Source organism: Ammodytes marinus (genome assembly GCF_949987685.1).
Source record: "Ammodytes marinus genome assembly, chromosome: 19".
NCBI lineage: Eukaryota > Metazoa > Chordata > Actinopteri > Uranoscopiformes > Ammodytidae > Ammodytes > Ammodytes marinus.
In genome coordinates, this window is record NC_137223.1 from 958,366 (window position 1) to 975,002 (window position 16,637).

At 43.7% G+C, this 16,637-nt stretch overlaps 1 protein-coding gene across 3 annotated transcripts in view; it reads left to right on the top strand.

Annotated features, from left to right (window-relative positions):
* Positions 1–989: 989 nt before the first annotated feature.
* Positions 990–16,637, top strand: part of wasf1 (WASP family member 1) — a 61,039-nt gene continuing 45,391 nt past the window's right edge. For all 3 annotated transcript variants that reach the window (XM_080047572.1, XM_080047574.1, XM_080047573.1), the window contains exon 1: positions 990–1,090. The gene's annotated coding sequence lies outside the window, so the exon portion shown is untranslated. The remainder of the gene's footprint in view (positions 1,091–16,637) is intronic.

Below are 16,637 nucleotides of genomic sequence, written 5' to 3' on the forward strand. Positions count from 1 at the left end.
ACAAGCAAATTAATGAATTATTAAATTTCTAACACTCAAACATAACATCAAAATGTAATAAAGCAAATACATACATTATTCACATCACACATAGTGCTTTGACATTCAAATAGATATGGGATTAATTTAATAAGAGGAAGAATGTAAGATAAGGTAATATGAAACTACAATGGAATGAAAGCACCATTGATAAAGGGAGCAAAAATAAGGTGAGATGAGAAAAAATGTCACTAGATGGAAAATAGCCAATTAAAAATGTTTGTGACATTTTAAGAATACAATTCTCCTGTTTACTTTAAAGACAATTACCTTTTGTTGCAACTCCACAGAGGACCTCTTAGGTATCAGTATTATTATTGACCTTGTTGACTGTGTCTAATAGCAAATGTGTAAACATCAGAAACGATAAACAAGCAAAGAAGGACACACTGTAAAGTAAATAATGTAATCGATATCTTCCCATCTTCGTGGAGGAAGTCTCTTAATTGTGTAACGATGTTTCGAGTACAGTTAGGTTTGGAATAATTAAATCGACATATCCCAGAAATTGGACCCTGAGATTGGACAGCACAACAACATGACGGTCTGAGTGAGATAACTAGCCAATACTGCGAGCGCGCACGTTATCCGCGATCCTGCCCCCCACGAGCGCCCCAGCAGCAGCAGTTCCTCGCGCCCCCAACAATAGAGTGGTAAGTACCATTATCACAGGTTAAAATGGGGACCTTTTCTTGCCAATAAACCTCATTTCACACTCGTTACTTTGGAAATAGACCCTTTGTCGCATACGGGTGAAAACGGATGCTACATTTTTGTAACGGAACCTGCTGTTAGCTTCACGGGCCTGGGTTTAATGCCAATACCGCCGATATCTTCCAGGAGAATCCCCGTTGGAAAAAAGGTGCCTGGGTTCTTGATCTCCTCCTCCTCCTCCTCTGCCGCCGCCTCTTCCAACAGGAATACATTTGATACCGGAGACAGTACAATCATGGACCCGTCCCGGGGATTTAAATTCTTGGACACGGTGGCATGCCCTGCTGCTCTATGAGGATGGCAAGACAATAAGAAGGAATTTGAACAAACGTATCAGGTAATATTTTCTTTCTACGCCGTGTCCTGCAGTCACGTCTGTCTCTCTTTTTTTGAACTTGAATGTTAGACTTTAGTAACGTTACGTTATTATTGCATATCTCAGTACATCAGCAGCAAACTGTCTCTTAAAACCGAGTTCACTGTGTTAACCATTTAAAGAGTATACAGAAGAGGGTTTAACATTGCACTCATGCCGGGGAGCTGCTTGACTCTTGTTAGCTAATAACGGTGCTAGTAATTCAACACTGTCTGACCGTCGCTGTCACCACATTAACCCCACCAGCACGCAGGTGACACTATGTGACACACGGTATGACTTCAAAGTGAACACACAATCTTTAAAAGTACCAACATTGTGTTTTTGAATGAATAAATAAACAGGCATATAAGTAGCGGGACTGTTTGAGAGGTGATCAGTTGCAAATGCTCCACATCTGCAGTAGCGTCTTGGCTCACTCATTCCTACAGCAATAAAATCATGTTGGTGAGAAACGAGAGAGCAAATATTTGAAATGAGCTAATGTTGGGGATACATGCCATATGATCTTTGCCGTTTTTTTTTCTTGCGTTTGGGTTGTTACTGTAAGCCGAAACGCTGGCATTGGCACGATGCGATTTCATTTTTCCCCACCAAGAATGCATTGACTTGTCTCAGAGATAGATAGAGCGAGAGAGAGTATAGGGGCTGGGGTCTATTCCAGCCAGCTTCGGTTTTGCAGTCATCATGGGGGATGGTAGCTCCTTCTTCTTCAGCCCAGTGAAAATCATGCTTTGTGAAATTCGAAACCTTCTTTGTACTTTCAAGTGCAAGCAATACAAGGGAAAAAAAAAAGTGGGCACGAGGAACAGTGTGGTCTGTTGTTGTTGTGATCAGCTTTTGTATAGAGATCTTGCGGTGACAGCTCGAAGGTATTCCGCCCGATGTCAAGCTCATGCGGTGCTGCTGCATGCCCTGCACAGTATGGGCTTACATTATTACACACTGGCCATATTTTCTGCAGCCTGTGCATTTTAACCCCGACCAAGGGGGCAGAAGAGTTTTCTTGAGGATGCTGCAGGAAACACTTTGGTCTATACGGAGTGGACGGAGCAAGCAAGATAATATAAAATACAGCAGTTAAATGAGAGAGCATGCCTGTAGTGGAATTCTGCTTTAATAAGGTCTATGTTGGGTGATGAATGAAACCTTGCACTGCAGAGCCATTGATAAAAAAGAAAGAAGGAAGTATGTGTGTGATGCCGTGCCTGCTGTTTTAAGCAGTAGATTAGTGGGGTCAGTTTGGGCATCCTGATGGATTAAAGACATCACATTGAAATGTAGTGATACTACAGAAGAGATGCATAAGTAGTGCTTAGCAGGGCCCCTGTATGAGCTGAAGGATTTGACTTAGTTTTTTACTGTATAATCAGGTTAAATAAGGATTTTTCACCTAACCAGTTCTTTGTTATATAACAATAGGGAAATCATTTTAAGTCTAAAACACAATGTCAACAGAAACACACATACAAGGTGGATTTTTAAAGCCATACACCAGACACTACCTGGACCGTGATACAATGAAATGCAACACAAAACGTATTCCTTCAGCATTTCATACGTCAAGGTTATATAAGACTATATTATTTATTTATGTAGAAAAATGTATATGGTTAGTACTGTAAGGTTAATGTATGTGAAAGCGGCCCTGACTCCTCCGCCAGACAAAATAGTCCCTTGCAGCTGTTAAATGTATCAGTGTGCAACAGTGGCGTCCAACCTATCGCATGACGGGACTGAGTAGTATAGGACTTAGTTTCACAACACAGCTCGGAGGGATCCTTTTATGTGTGTTTATCAAACGTTTGCCATGTTGGATGAATTCTTAAAGTTGCCTCCAGGTCAGGACATAATCCAGCAGTGTCTCTCTCAACATAAAGTGACATTTACAGAAGTGGTGATTATATGCACCCACTCTCGGCTCTGAGTGGGTGTATGCTTAAATACTGTATGCCTGCTGGTCCCATCCCGTGCATATCACTGCTATGGTTTTGTTTGTGGCAAGTTTTTTTTTCCTCCCCCTAGTCCTAGGGCGATTGTGTTATTTTTGAATTGTTGGGAAAAACATTGAGCATAGCATATGTGAAATGATACCAAGAAAAGTTGAAGGGTCTATCCGTGTCGCCACCTGCTCTTTGATACACGGATCAGGAAAAGCTGGGTTTACCCGACACACAACAATACAGGTGTATATTCAAGAATGTAGCACAACAACATATTGCCCTGTTTTTATCCCTGGATGCTGTTTGTGAACCTTTTGCTTCGAGGGATGACATTTTCCTGCAAAGTAAGCAGTTTTCATGTTTTTCCCTTTGTGTTTCAACATAGTCCCCCCCCCCCCCCTCCCTCTTGATATAGAAGAGCTTTGGTGTGCCTCATGCTTTTGGCTTTTGGACCTCTCTTGTTTTGTTGGTGTTGCTCTGATCCTGTGCCAGTCTCTGGCCTTCTCATGCTAGAAGAACATTTCACTTCCTGTAGCTCTCTTTTCTGTCTTTCTCTCCTTGTTTCGAGGAAAAGGAGAAGAGAGGAGAGCAAAATGAGTGATGGCTGCCGGGTATGAGGCTAGATGGGAAGAAGGCGGGCTAAGGATTCTGGGAAAGGCAGGCAGAGAAAGCGTGGTGTGTGTGTGTGTGTGTGTGTGTGTGTGTGTGTGTGTGTGTGTGTGTGTGTGTGTGTGTGTGTGTGTGTGTGTGTGTGTGTGTGTGTGTGTGTGTGTGTGTGTGTGTGTGTGTGTGTGTGTGTGTGTGTGTGTGTGTGTGTGTGTGTGTGTGTGTGTGTGTGTGTGTGTGTGTGTGTGTGTGTGTGTGTGTGTGTGTGTGTGTGTGTGTGTGTGTGTGTGTGTGTGTGTGTGTGTGTGTGTGTGTGTGACGGCCCTTTTGCATGCCATTTAGTGCAGCCACAGACAGACCACTATCTCCCAGCTGTTAGGATGCTCCAGAGGCTCTGGCACACAGCAGCCATTGTTCCTGCTCCTGGCCTGGCCCACAGCTCTATAATACAGCTTCTGTGTCCCCACAGTTAGCCTGTGACTGACTGACTGACTGACTGCTCCTTGTGACTTACAGACACCGCCTCCACCACCTCATTCCTGGCTCTGTCCATGTATGTATTCATCCTTGGTTGTGGCTTTTTTACACTCTGACACAGTTTACACTGACTGTCTTTTTGAATTTCAATCCCCTTTTTGTTTTTTATAACCCCCAGCCTCCCTAAAATCCACTTATCGTGATCCTTCATGTTTGTTGACATTTTTCCTTGTTTACTCTGAAAAAAAGGTGAAACAATATTTCCATGAGTTTTCCATACATTTTTAAAATCCGGTAATATATTAATTTTGATAAAGTAACGCACCCGTCTAATTAATTAATTTCCAGAGCTGTATTTAAACAATATCATAGAGGAAGGCATTGGCTTATCTCTTCACCTTTTTGTTTGAATTTTCCCTCACTCCCTTATTGTGCCCGGTTAACTTTCATCCACTTATTCTTTTGCCTCACCTCTTCTATAGTTGCCATTTTCTTTCAGCCTCTCCGTTTCATTGTCTCACTGTCACCTAGGGGAAAGGGAGGGGCGGGGCATTGACACGGTCTCTCTGTGAGTTGACAGGATATCTCTGCAATAGACCTGTCTGACCATGCCACTGCCAACAGGGCAAAAACAACACAAAAGCTTCACTACTCAATTCAAGGAACCTCACCTCACTTCAACGTTTATCCTCTTCTATCACTATCCCCCATCTCTCTCTCTCTCTCTCTCTCTCTCTCTCATTTTCCTTTTGAAAGTACCACTAGGAGTTATTTTTTGCATTTTCTTTGATGTCTGTTTGCTTCCATATCTTTACAGCAGGACCTTACTCACACTTTGCCCGGGAACTACTTAGACCACAGCTGCTGTGTTGATCCACACAAGAGTTCCGTCACTCACCACATCACTTAAGGCTGTGACTTAAGGCGATGACTTTTTAGAAAGGACTTGTTGTGCTTTGATAATGTTGGGCCTAGCAGTACTTGAGATGTGCCGGTTGCTTTGTGAAGAGAGAAAGGGTATGGCTCAACTTGCCTTCCAAATTTAAAAAAAGTGAATGTATTGGTCTTGGCTAAGAACTTGAGTGTCGTTACAGTCTGAATGGATTAGAAGGGTAAAAAAAGGTAGCCTTATAACCCTGCACTATTGAGTTAAAATATACTGTTTACAAACTACCATCTCCTCGTGGGCTGTGTCCTGCAACCTAAAAGCAGCCCTCTCAAGACCCTTCTTCAGTCAGGGTTAGGGTTAGCCTAACCCTGCCAGGTATTTTGGAAATAAAGCACCATGGTGTCCTGTTACTGACCCTGCCAATTCTCTCAGCTGAAAGGCAGAATGAGAATGGGGCGAACTATGGAACTGTTGAAGCCACCCCCCTGGTGTCATGTGTACGCCTTTGGACCGTGAGAGTAGTCCGATACCTCACTCAGCACAATGCAGCCCCGCTCTGCTCCAGGAGGGAATAAGATACAGGGGGTTCTCCTCATAAACTGTTGGCCCAAGCACTGACAATGAGCTACTGTGTGTGTGTGCCACTGTGTATCTATGCGTGTACAATGTCAATGGCTAGGGGAATCTTTGTGTCATATTAGCAAAGCAATAACAGTGTTGTTTACCTGCCCTTTTTAGGTCACCGTGTTAAAGGTGCAGTGTGTAGTTTCGGAATATTTACTGGCACCAAGTGGTGAAGTTCTAGAGTGCTGTGCTCCTTTGGTAACACCTTCCTTTTGAATTAAAAAAAAACATACTTTATATGTTGTAATATTTTATTCAATTTTTACCAAGTTTGCTCTGAAAAATGCCCAAAAATTCTACGCACTGCACCTTTTTAATCTATCCTGTGTATGACCTGGTTCTTAATCCTGCCAGCTGACTTCAAAGTGATCTGTGCTGCGGCTGCACTCGGAAGCATTTGTATATTTGTCTAGAGAGATTTGAATAGCAAAACACTGAGCTGCATGAAAGATAACACCACCCCGTACTGTATATCTCTTCCTTTTCCTGTCACGCCTTCCCTTTGAATATTTGTCTTCTTTTTCTCCGATTTTTTTATTTATTTTTTTATTGGCATTTTTATGCTTTATTGATAGTGTAGAGACAGAGTTGAAATGGGGCAGAGAGGGGAGTGACATGCAGAGAACGACCGCGGGCTGGAATCGAACCCGGGTCCGCTGCTGGCCGAGGCCCATGGGGGGGACGCCCTACCAACTGAGCTAAAGGCGCCCCCCACTTTCTCAGATTTTCATTAGGATTTTCATAAAGCACTCTTTTATTTATTTTTGTACTTCCTCCATGCATTGGGTAGGAATATGAGAAACAGCAGGGAAGAGCCAGTTGGAGACAAGAATAAAGTAGATGATAAGAGATGCAATAGATTTTTTTTCTACACATAATGTACCACCTTTTTTTTGCTCCTAGCTCAAGGCAGTGGTTGCAGTTAACCCCCTCCCTCCTCCTATCTTCTTTGTCATTGTCTGTCTATCATAAACTTTCTGAAAGCCCACTAGAACTTAAAAAAAAGAGGAAACAAGAAAAAAATTAAAGAAAGGGATGCTGGCGGGACCAGAAGAAAGCACTGAGCAAAGAGAAGGCAAGCAAGAGGGGAAGTAGCCTCTTAGCGTCCTAGCGTGTTTGTCCATAATTTCACAGCGGGCAGGCTGCACACACAGACAAATGCTGCCTTCAATAATGAGCCAATATTTGGTCGTTCACTTACAGCTCACAGCAAGGATCCCAGCTCCGACTTTGGATTTGCATGCGGAGAGGCTCATCCGAACGGTGCTGGAGAAGAGCCCAGCCCGCCTGTGTGTGTGTGTGTGTGTGTGTGTGTGTGTGTGTGTGTGTGTGTGCGTGCGTGCGTGCGTGCGTGTGTGTGTGTGTGTGTTTGCGCGCCTCGGTCTCTTCCATGTTGGAAGGAGAGATCGGGAGAGGAGTGGAGGAAAGCTTGCCTTCTTTATGTCTGTGATGGTTGGCAGGGAAATTGCCAGATTAGTAAATCCTCAGCAAGAAAAGCCTTCCCTAAGCATTTCTTACTGAGTCAGCGATCACTTGATCTTTTGCTATCAATGCTTATCATACAGCAATGGCTATAGCTAGGTAGTTCACCAGGACCAATCAATATTGGCTCAGTTTCCACTTTTAGAGCTAGCAAGTATGCAATTATGCCTTCCACCTTCATCCAAAGACATGGAGGGTAGTGTTGTCTACTTCCAGGCCTATGCTATACCAAACTACATGATGTAGTTATGGGATGATACATTCTGAGCCAATCTTTCAGGTTGAGCTATGCAACATGTTCTAATGCAGCAGTACCTTACATAACTGTCTTTCATTTATAGACACATGCCCACAGCTTGAGTGTGTGACGGCTGCCTTATATAAGAAGAAGGGAAACCGCTAAGTGTCTTTAAATGTGCACTTGTCGTGTACATTGATAACAGTCTGTAGATAGCAGCCATCTTTCTTCATGACCCTGACTGCTTCTTAAGACATAGGTTGCGTTCCGAATCGCATACTTTCTACTATATAGTATGTAGAAAAAAGATTTAGGATGTCCCGATTCTTGTGGCCAGATTTAGGATGGTTAGAAGTACCCAGATGTCCTACTTCATGCGGCCAAGATTGTTAGTGTTGAAAAGTGCATCCTATTTGGGCGATTCTGACCCACAACCCAGTGCGCACGTGAAGTGACGTAACATCGACGAAGCCTCCATATGAGAACAAACGGGGATGCGACGGATATAAAAGCAAGAGGCAAGATCAAGGCGCAATGTTATGATGAAATAAGAGAGTAAAGTATGTCCCAATAGTATGCCTACTGCATCCTAACTAGATTCTTTTTATCGTTGGATGTAGTATGTAGAATAGAAAAAAGAAAGAGTATGCGATTCGGAACGCAACCATAGTCTCTTCTTTGTCCTTGGGCTGGAGCCATGGTGCCTCAGTGTCATGCATGCATGTGTGTATGCATGAGATCACGTGTGTATCCCTTCTGCATATTCTTCAACGTTATAGTGCTGTTGATATGTAGCCAGCCAGTGAGCTGTAACTGTGTGCGAACCATCTTCCTCTCAAGCCCAAACGCTGCTGGCTGATATGTGGCCTAAAAAAGCCCTACTGTTGTATGAACATGTTAAGCATACATTTGCGATTTAAGGCTGAATTTTGAATCTAGGTTGTCCTACGCGCAGTGGAACTGTACTGTAGGTTTTGAAGACCATAGCATTTATCTTTGTTCTGCTAAGTTTTTTTTTTGTACATAGCACCAGTCCTTCATGTTGGTATATCCATGCAGCATGCTCAATCAACCCACACTTACTGACAAGCATACCATAACACTGAACTACCTGTTTATTTGCACACACCGTCCATCAGTGCATAAAGCGAGAGGTGCACATCACTGACTGCATTCAGCTGACAGGTGTGCAGGCTGGAGCACCTGTTTGATAAATAACACTCCAGGGGTAGAATCTGAAAAAGGGGGAAAAAGGCTTAGTACACTTTAAATGATCAAGAGGGATTTAAATGTTGTGTTTTCCAGTGTAATTATTAACCTATTAATATGACAGGTGTCTGTTTAAAGCCAATAACACAAACTAGAAATCAACATTTACTGATGATCAATTATTTAGAGGCAATCAAAGAAGTGAGTGTGAGTCTCTGTGACACACACACACACACACACACACACACACACACACACACACACACACACACAGCATGCTGAGCTGTGAGAGCAGTGCAGCATGAATCCTGTAAACATGAGCAGATGGACTCCAGTAATAACGAGGCTGTCTTTGGCAGGTGATGTTATTCAAGGCTTGTTCAGATCCTCTGGCAAACAACAGGGGATGACGGGACACCAGCGTCAGATCTTTAAAAAATGTCTATAGATCCACAACCCTCTCCCTTTGTTTACTGTGGACTATTACTTAAGTTATAAGGCAAGATGGCCTTTAAGGTTGTGTAGCCAACTACTTGATCTGGTGTGTGTGTGTGTGTGTGTGTGTGTGTGTGTGTGTGTGTGTGTGTGTGTGTGTGTGTGTGTGTGTGTGTGTGTGTGTGTGTGTGTGTGTGTGTGTGTGTGTGTGTGTGTGTGTGTGTGTGTGTGTGTGTGTGTGTGTGTGTGTGTGTGTGTGTGTGTGTGTGTGTGTGTGTGTGTGTGTGTGTGTGTGTGAAAAACAGTAAAAACATCCTCCTCTAAAGCTACACAGTGGAGCAGCCCACATAGGTCCATCCTGCCATGTATAGGCTAAGGTCAAAGGTCACTTCACTATGCTGTGTGGTTTGGAGCCTTGTTTGCCTATAGCTAAGCCTCAGGAGGACAGATAGGTGATGACAGGCCGGCCTGCATGGCCTCACTACTAGGTGTCTGTGTGTCTGTGTGTGTATATTGTATTCTCTCTGTCTCTCTCCCGCTATATACAGTATTTCTTGTGTGTCTGTACCATATAGGGCTGTGGATCTTTTGGAATCCCACGATTTGATTTGACTCTGTTTCTTGGGGTCCCGTTTTCAAAATTGATTCCGCAATCCAGTTCAAAGAAGGATTTCAGGATCTCCTCCCGTCCACTGTGTGCTAAGAGGCGTTGTGGCGAATTATGGCATGAAAACAAATACAAATTCAATATCTTATCCTCCTTCATTTAAGTTTATTTAAATGTGAAGATTGTAATGCATGTGATATTTAGGCAAGTCAACATTACTGGCGACAGCAAAAATTATATAATTTATTTTAAATCGATCTTTGCTTATTATGAATCGATTTGAAATGGCAGGAGATAGGAATCGCAACTTTTACATGAACTACTTACTTTTTTTCCACCACCCCTACTATACCATACTCTGCTTTTCATAAGCTGAAGCTGCAAAGTCAGTGCCAACTGCTTGCAACGAGGCTAATGATGATTGCCTGTTCTGTGGGCAACCTTACATCTCCCTATGTCTAAGGTTGAATGCAAAAGATAGTTCAAACAAAGGCAACAACAATACTGTGGAATAGAGGCAGCAGAAGGAATGGTATGCCAGGCCAGATGTTGCCTATAGAGCATCGCCACGGTCAAGATAAGACTTACAGGAAACCTTTGCAGGTTCATTTTTCTAGCCTTTTCGCTCCATCTGTTATGTCTTAAGAGCCGCATTGCAGGATATACCGAGTGAATAACTATCACTGTTCTTATTCTGGTGTTATTAATGTCATCAACAGCTAAAACACATACTATTTCAGCTGTTTCTTTCTTACATTTTGCTTTTGTTAACTAAGTTTTGCTTGTAGGCCCAAATTGAATTGAAGATCTTGGGGCTGCCTCTCGCTCTCTCTCTCTGTCTCTCTGTTCTCTCTGTCTCTGTCTCTCTCTCTCTCTCTCTCTCTTTCTCTCTCTCTCTCTCTCTCTCTCTCTCTCTCTCTCTCTCTCGCATTCTGTCTCTAGCTACAAAAGTTATGTTCACTTTTTAATCAGTTATGCCCAGTGTGTATTGTTAACTTCACTATCTAGACATATAATTATGTCCCTACACTCCCTAAACAGTCTGAGATCTCATAGCGAAACAGCATGTATTTTTCTTTTTAATTGGGGTGAAACATTACTCCAAAGTTTCCTGGAGTTTTTCCAGTGTCAGGTACTGTATATTGTAACAACTCAGTCAGGCAAATAAGCAAACTGTTGAGTATCTACATCTGCTCAGATCACTATCTAGAACATGTGATGAAGGGGCAACAGGAAGAGGTGGAGTGTGAACAAGTAGATGAGTAGGTGTTTATCTAATTGCAACAGCCATCATATACACACACACACACACACACACACACACACACACACACACACACACACACACACACTCAGGGGTACAGTGATGAGGGGGAACGACAGACAAGCCCAAGTCTTGACTGACCAGGATAGATAACAAGGAATCGTGTGGGAGCAATGATAACAGCTGTTGTCTCTCTCTCTCTCTCCTGTGAGACACACACACACACACACACACACACACACACACACACACACACACACACACACACACACACACACACACACACACACACACACACACACACACACACACACACACACACACACACACACACACACACACACACACACACACACACACACACACACACACACACCAGTCTCACTTAATACTGAAGAGACGCCTGGGGTGCTTGAAATGTGCACGCTGATAAGAGGCAAAAAATAGAAGCAAACAAGGGCAGAGAATACAGGGGAGAGAGAAGCATTGTCCCTGCAGGAAGAATTGGATTTGCTTCCCTTTCAAGATGTGTGGATTGGAGGCCAGCAGCGAGCCTCACAATGCCCAGTGACAGGCCAATACAAGAGGGAGAGAGGGACCAGAGAGAGGGGCGCGTTTGTCCCATTGTCATCCATAATGCTTCACCATAGGCAAGACACTGCATCGGGCTTGATCTAATGATCAAATCTATATTGTTTGTTTGTGTGTGTGTGTGTGTGTGTGTGTGTGTGTGTGTGTGTGTGTGTGTGTGTGTGTGTGTGTGTGTGTGTGTGTGTGTGTGTGTGTGTGTCTCCTGTCCGATTGTGATACTCTGGACACACACACACACACACACACACACACACACACACACACACACACACACACTGTAGTCTCCATCTCTAAATATGAGGAATTGAACCATGTAGACCCTTTTAAGAAACATTCCGCCTCACTCTATCTCATCTCACTCTTTAGAAAAAAGTGCTGCCTAGCAGACAGTGTGAATCGGTGTCTTTATCATTGTTGGATATAATGGCAGAGTAAGTGGATGGAGGAGCCCTTAATTGAGTCAATCTTCTATAGTGCTGTTAATATAAGCCACATTTTGTCATCCCTAGCCCCCCCCCCCTCTCCCCTTCGCTCCACATGGATTCATTCCTTCCTGCCACCCAGGCTCTGTTTCCATTTTTATGCAGGAGATGGCCCACCATTTCAGCCTAGTTGTGGCATTTTAATGCATTAGCTGTCAGTGCTATGTGTGGCTGGCTGCATAGGCTTTAGGGTGGTGTGGTGTGGATGTGCTAAGATGTCATGAGACACACAGGTCACATAATGCCTGCAGCTGATCTCTTGACCCCTAATGAGCATGCTGTTTCTATAGATGGAATAGAAGGCCCTGAGGACAGTGACCAACCACTGCCTGTATGCCTGCCACCACCTGTGTGTGTGTGTGTGTGTGTGTGTGATGGGTGTGTGTGTGTGTGTGTGTGTGTGTGTGTGTGTGTGTGTGTGTGTGTGTGTGTGTGTGTGTGTGTGTGTGTGTGTGTGTGTGTGTGTGTGTGTGTGTGTGTGTGTGTGTGTGTGTGTGTGTGTGTGTGTGTGTGTGTGTGTGTGTGTGTGTGTGTGTGTGTGTGTGTGTGTGTGTGTGTCTGTGTGTGTGCTAAAGAATGACAAGAAAATGCATACAAATCAAGATGACATGCTCAAAGGTAATTAGAGCGAAATGCAAGGGTTAAGGTTATGCAAGTTTTCGATCATACTTTGTGTGCTACCAAATTTATTTTTGTGCTACTGATTTTTTTTGCTTGCTAGCACCAGTGCTACCACTTTAAAAAATAAGCGTACAGCCCTGAAATGCCAATTATACTTACTGTATGAGTCAATTTGTTCATGTGAGAAAACTCATTCCAAAATATCATTCCAAAATGTAACATTGTTTTAGTTGGTGTTCTAAATCTTTATCTTATAAATTCTATACCGATATGCTACACATAGTATAGAGTGTTTTTCTTGTCTGGTTAGAAAAGGCTCACAGCTGAGCCTGGTTAGTTGAATCAATTAAGCCTTGATGAAGCCAAAAAGTTGGTGTTGTCCCAGCGGTCAGTGCTAGCCTCTCTGTACCCGCTGGCACTAGCCTCGGGCCTCCTCACAGCAAGGGCACCTTCGCTAACCATCACCACCCCCGTCTGCCAGCACTTTGTTCCCACAATGGTCTCTCTCTCTCTCTCTCTCTCTCTCTCTCTCTCTCTCTCTCTCTCTTTCTCTGTCTCTCTTTCTCTCTTTCTCTCTCTCTCTCCAGCAGCAGACACAGGCTGTGACATTGCTCTAAAAACTCATGAGACAGCTTATGAGAGTTTTGCACAGCTGCCCTGGGCCACTGTCTGATCAGTCCACTTTGTCCCACAAATCCTTCCTCGCTTTTTTCCCCCACTTCTTGTCTCTCTTCCTCACATGTTCTCACCTCTCCCCCCCCCCCCAGCATGCTGCCAAGTTCCGCTCAGTTCACTCAATGGTTGTGAATGTGTCATTTAATATGTGATGCGGGTGTAAATCACCCCTGTTTATCAGCCCTTTTGGAGGTTTTCAGTGTAGGTTTTTAAATTTAGCATTGTGTTGCTTGTAAAGCCTCACATTGGTCACTTACTTGGTTGACAAATTGATAGCATTTTTAAAATTGATTTAATATTAAAGACATTTAAAAAACCCATCTATTGAGTTACACGTGACAAATATACAGTCAAAATAAATTCATCAAGGGGCGCCCTTAGCTCAGTTGGTAGGGCGTCCCCCCCATGGGCCTCGGCCAGCAGTGGACCCGGGTTCGATTCCAGCCCGCGGTCGTTCTCTGCATGTCACTCCCCTCTCTGCCCCATTTCAACTCTGTCTCTACACTATCAATAAAGCATAAAAATGCCCAAAAAATTATATCTTTAAAATAAATTCATCAACATCGGTCACACACTATTAAAAGTATTCACGTCATTGTGAAATGTAACAATCCACACCCCCCTCTCCCATGTTTACACCTTTTCTTCTTTGCAGCAGGCAGTGGTGCATGAGCGACTGAAATACACTCTGCCTGTGAGCTATATATCACCACTATTGTTTCTTTCCCCCTTTCTCTTACCATGATGTATTCTGAGATCAGAGGAAAACGATAGGAGAACAATTCCTCCACAGTGTGCCGAAATGTTGCGCCTTCTCACCAGAGCATAGGTTTACTGGTAGATTGATATAAAAAATGAAACGGTGAGTGCTTTAAAGGCACTTTGAGATGTGGGAAACACTGGGGATATTTACAGCAGTCAGATGGATTTGAATTGGTACATTGCATTACATTGTCCGGGCACTGAATCACAATACCTACTGTGTAGTGTTGCAATATATATTGAGAAAAATGTAAGTATCACTCACTATCAATGGGGTGTTCAGCTCCCACTCACCCATAAAAAAAAAAGCCGCTCTCATTGGTTATCCTGCCTCTCCGTGCCCTGAAACACAGTGGTCCTGCAGGCATCTTTCTTTCTTTCTCTCCTTTTCCCACCCACACTTTTTTTTTATTCATTGTGCCTCAAGCTGCCTCTCTCTCTCTCTCTCTCTCTCTCTCTCTCTCTCTCTCTCTCTCTCTCTCTCTCTCTCTCTCTCTTTTTCTCTCTGTCCATAAAAATAAATAAATCTCTGGCCAACCTTGACATGCAACAGAAACTCTCTTCGTTCTCACCCTTCCAATTTCTATTGACTTCACAGATGAATTGAGCAGTGCAAGTTTCCTTTGGCAGGCATGCCCACTTTATTTGACCGTTTCCCCCCTCACCCCCACCCCTTAACCCTGGTTTAAGTGCCACTCTTGCTGAGAAACACTCTGATAGTGTTGACTCATGGTTGGATCTGACAGTGGTTGTTGCAGTGGTTAGTTTGTCCTTCATGTCCTTTGTGTAAACACCATGGGAGTTTTCAAGTAAATTTCCTCCACAGGCCAAACAAGTACAGCGGCGCAGTGCTAGCAGTCAGACATATATTATTAAGTAGCGAGGAGCTTTCATTATTCATACCATTGGGTTTCCATGCATTCTCAGAAGCACATCAACTTCTTTGGAGTCTGTTTGTTCATCAGACGCTCATCTCATTAACGTTGGCACACAGAGGTCTATGAATATAAAGTTATGTGTCTCTACGGTGGGGATGAAGCATGTTTGCTAAATGACTGTCTAAGGCAATCCGAGCTCCTGCTAACAAAATACAATGTGTGCTGTGTGTCCCAAGTTGTCCCCGCTATACTCACACGGTATAAGGTTCACCATTGATCACGCTCTGAATGTAAAGTGTGGTGGACAGACCGCCACTGTTGTCTCACAGGGATTTCTTTTCATACACACATGAATGGAAAGTCTCTTTGCTATCTTCTCTGTAGTATGGGACAATCAATGAACATTGTGTTTAACACTACTATTGCTGTTTCATTTCTTGTATAAAAAGTATTACAATGGCAATACATAAGTGGGAAGAGGTTTGGCTATGTTGTACATTTGAATAAAATGGAGACAATAGAGACACACAGAGAGAGAGAAAAGAAAATCTCCAACATGCAAATTCAATGGGTTATTTTCTGGTTCTTGTTTGAAGCAGTTCCTGAAAGTTGTTTCCAGCTGCCAAGCAACATTATAACAGCCCAGAAAGCCAGCCAGCCAGTGGGCCCTGTGCCATCTGACTACCTGAGTGCCAGCGTGCCAGGATGCTTTGATCAGTGCTGGCTGTGTCAAGTGGAGAGAGACTGGGCATAGCGCAAAATGACTCCTTTGCTTCACACACCCCGTGTTTGATTGGGATAGCTCACTGTGTGTAACATGTCCATGAGAAATGGATGTGGACAGACACGACAGCCCAAACTACAGGGCTCAGGTGGTGGTGGTGGGAAAAATAAAAGAAAAAAGTTAACAACAACACCACACGCAACAACCTTTGTTTATTTATGCGTAAGGTTGACAACTTGTCAGAAGGAATGTTGTGTGAAAAACAGCGCAGACAAAAATCTAGAACCGTTGAGGCGAGATAAAAAGTTTTCTATGTGCCAGCACGCCTGTATCCCTCGCCACAAGCACTCTGCAAAGTTTTCCCATCAAACCTAGTTAGCATAGCTGTCTGAGCCCAACCTGACAGCACTGTAGGTGTATTTTCAGCCCGACAACAATGTGTGTGTGTGTGTGTGTGTGTGTGTGTGTGTGTGTGTGTGTGTGTGTGTGTGTGTGTGTGTGTGTGTGTGTGTGTGTGTGTGTGTGTGTGTGTGTGTGTGTGTGTGTGTGTGTGTGTGTGTGTGTGTGTGTGTGTGTGTGTGTGTGTGTGTGTGTGTGTGTGTGTGTGTGTGTGTGTGTGTGTGTGTGTGTGTGTGTGTGTGTGTGTGTGTGTGTGTGTGTGGCACCTCGCTGGTGAGGGCCTGCAAGGTGTCATCTCACCGCTGAAGGGGAACCGGCTGGTACAGAGTTTTAATTGGCAGCGAGACACACTGGCACATGCCATCAAACGTTCTGACAACGTGATGTGCAGTGATGGCTGGGGAGGACAGGCGGGGTGGGGGGGGGGGTATCTGGGATGAATACTTAGTTTATACAGCATGTCGTCTGACCAAGTCTCAAGTCCAACATGTTTGTATCTATTAAAAATTCATGGGGTTGCATACCTCTGCACATACTGTACATACTTATGAAAAGTGACCTAAGAAGTTGTGTGAAAAAATCCAGATGGATAAACTCCTGAG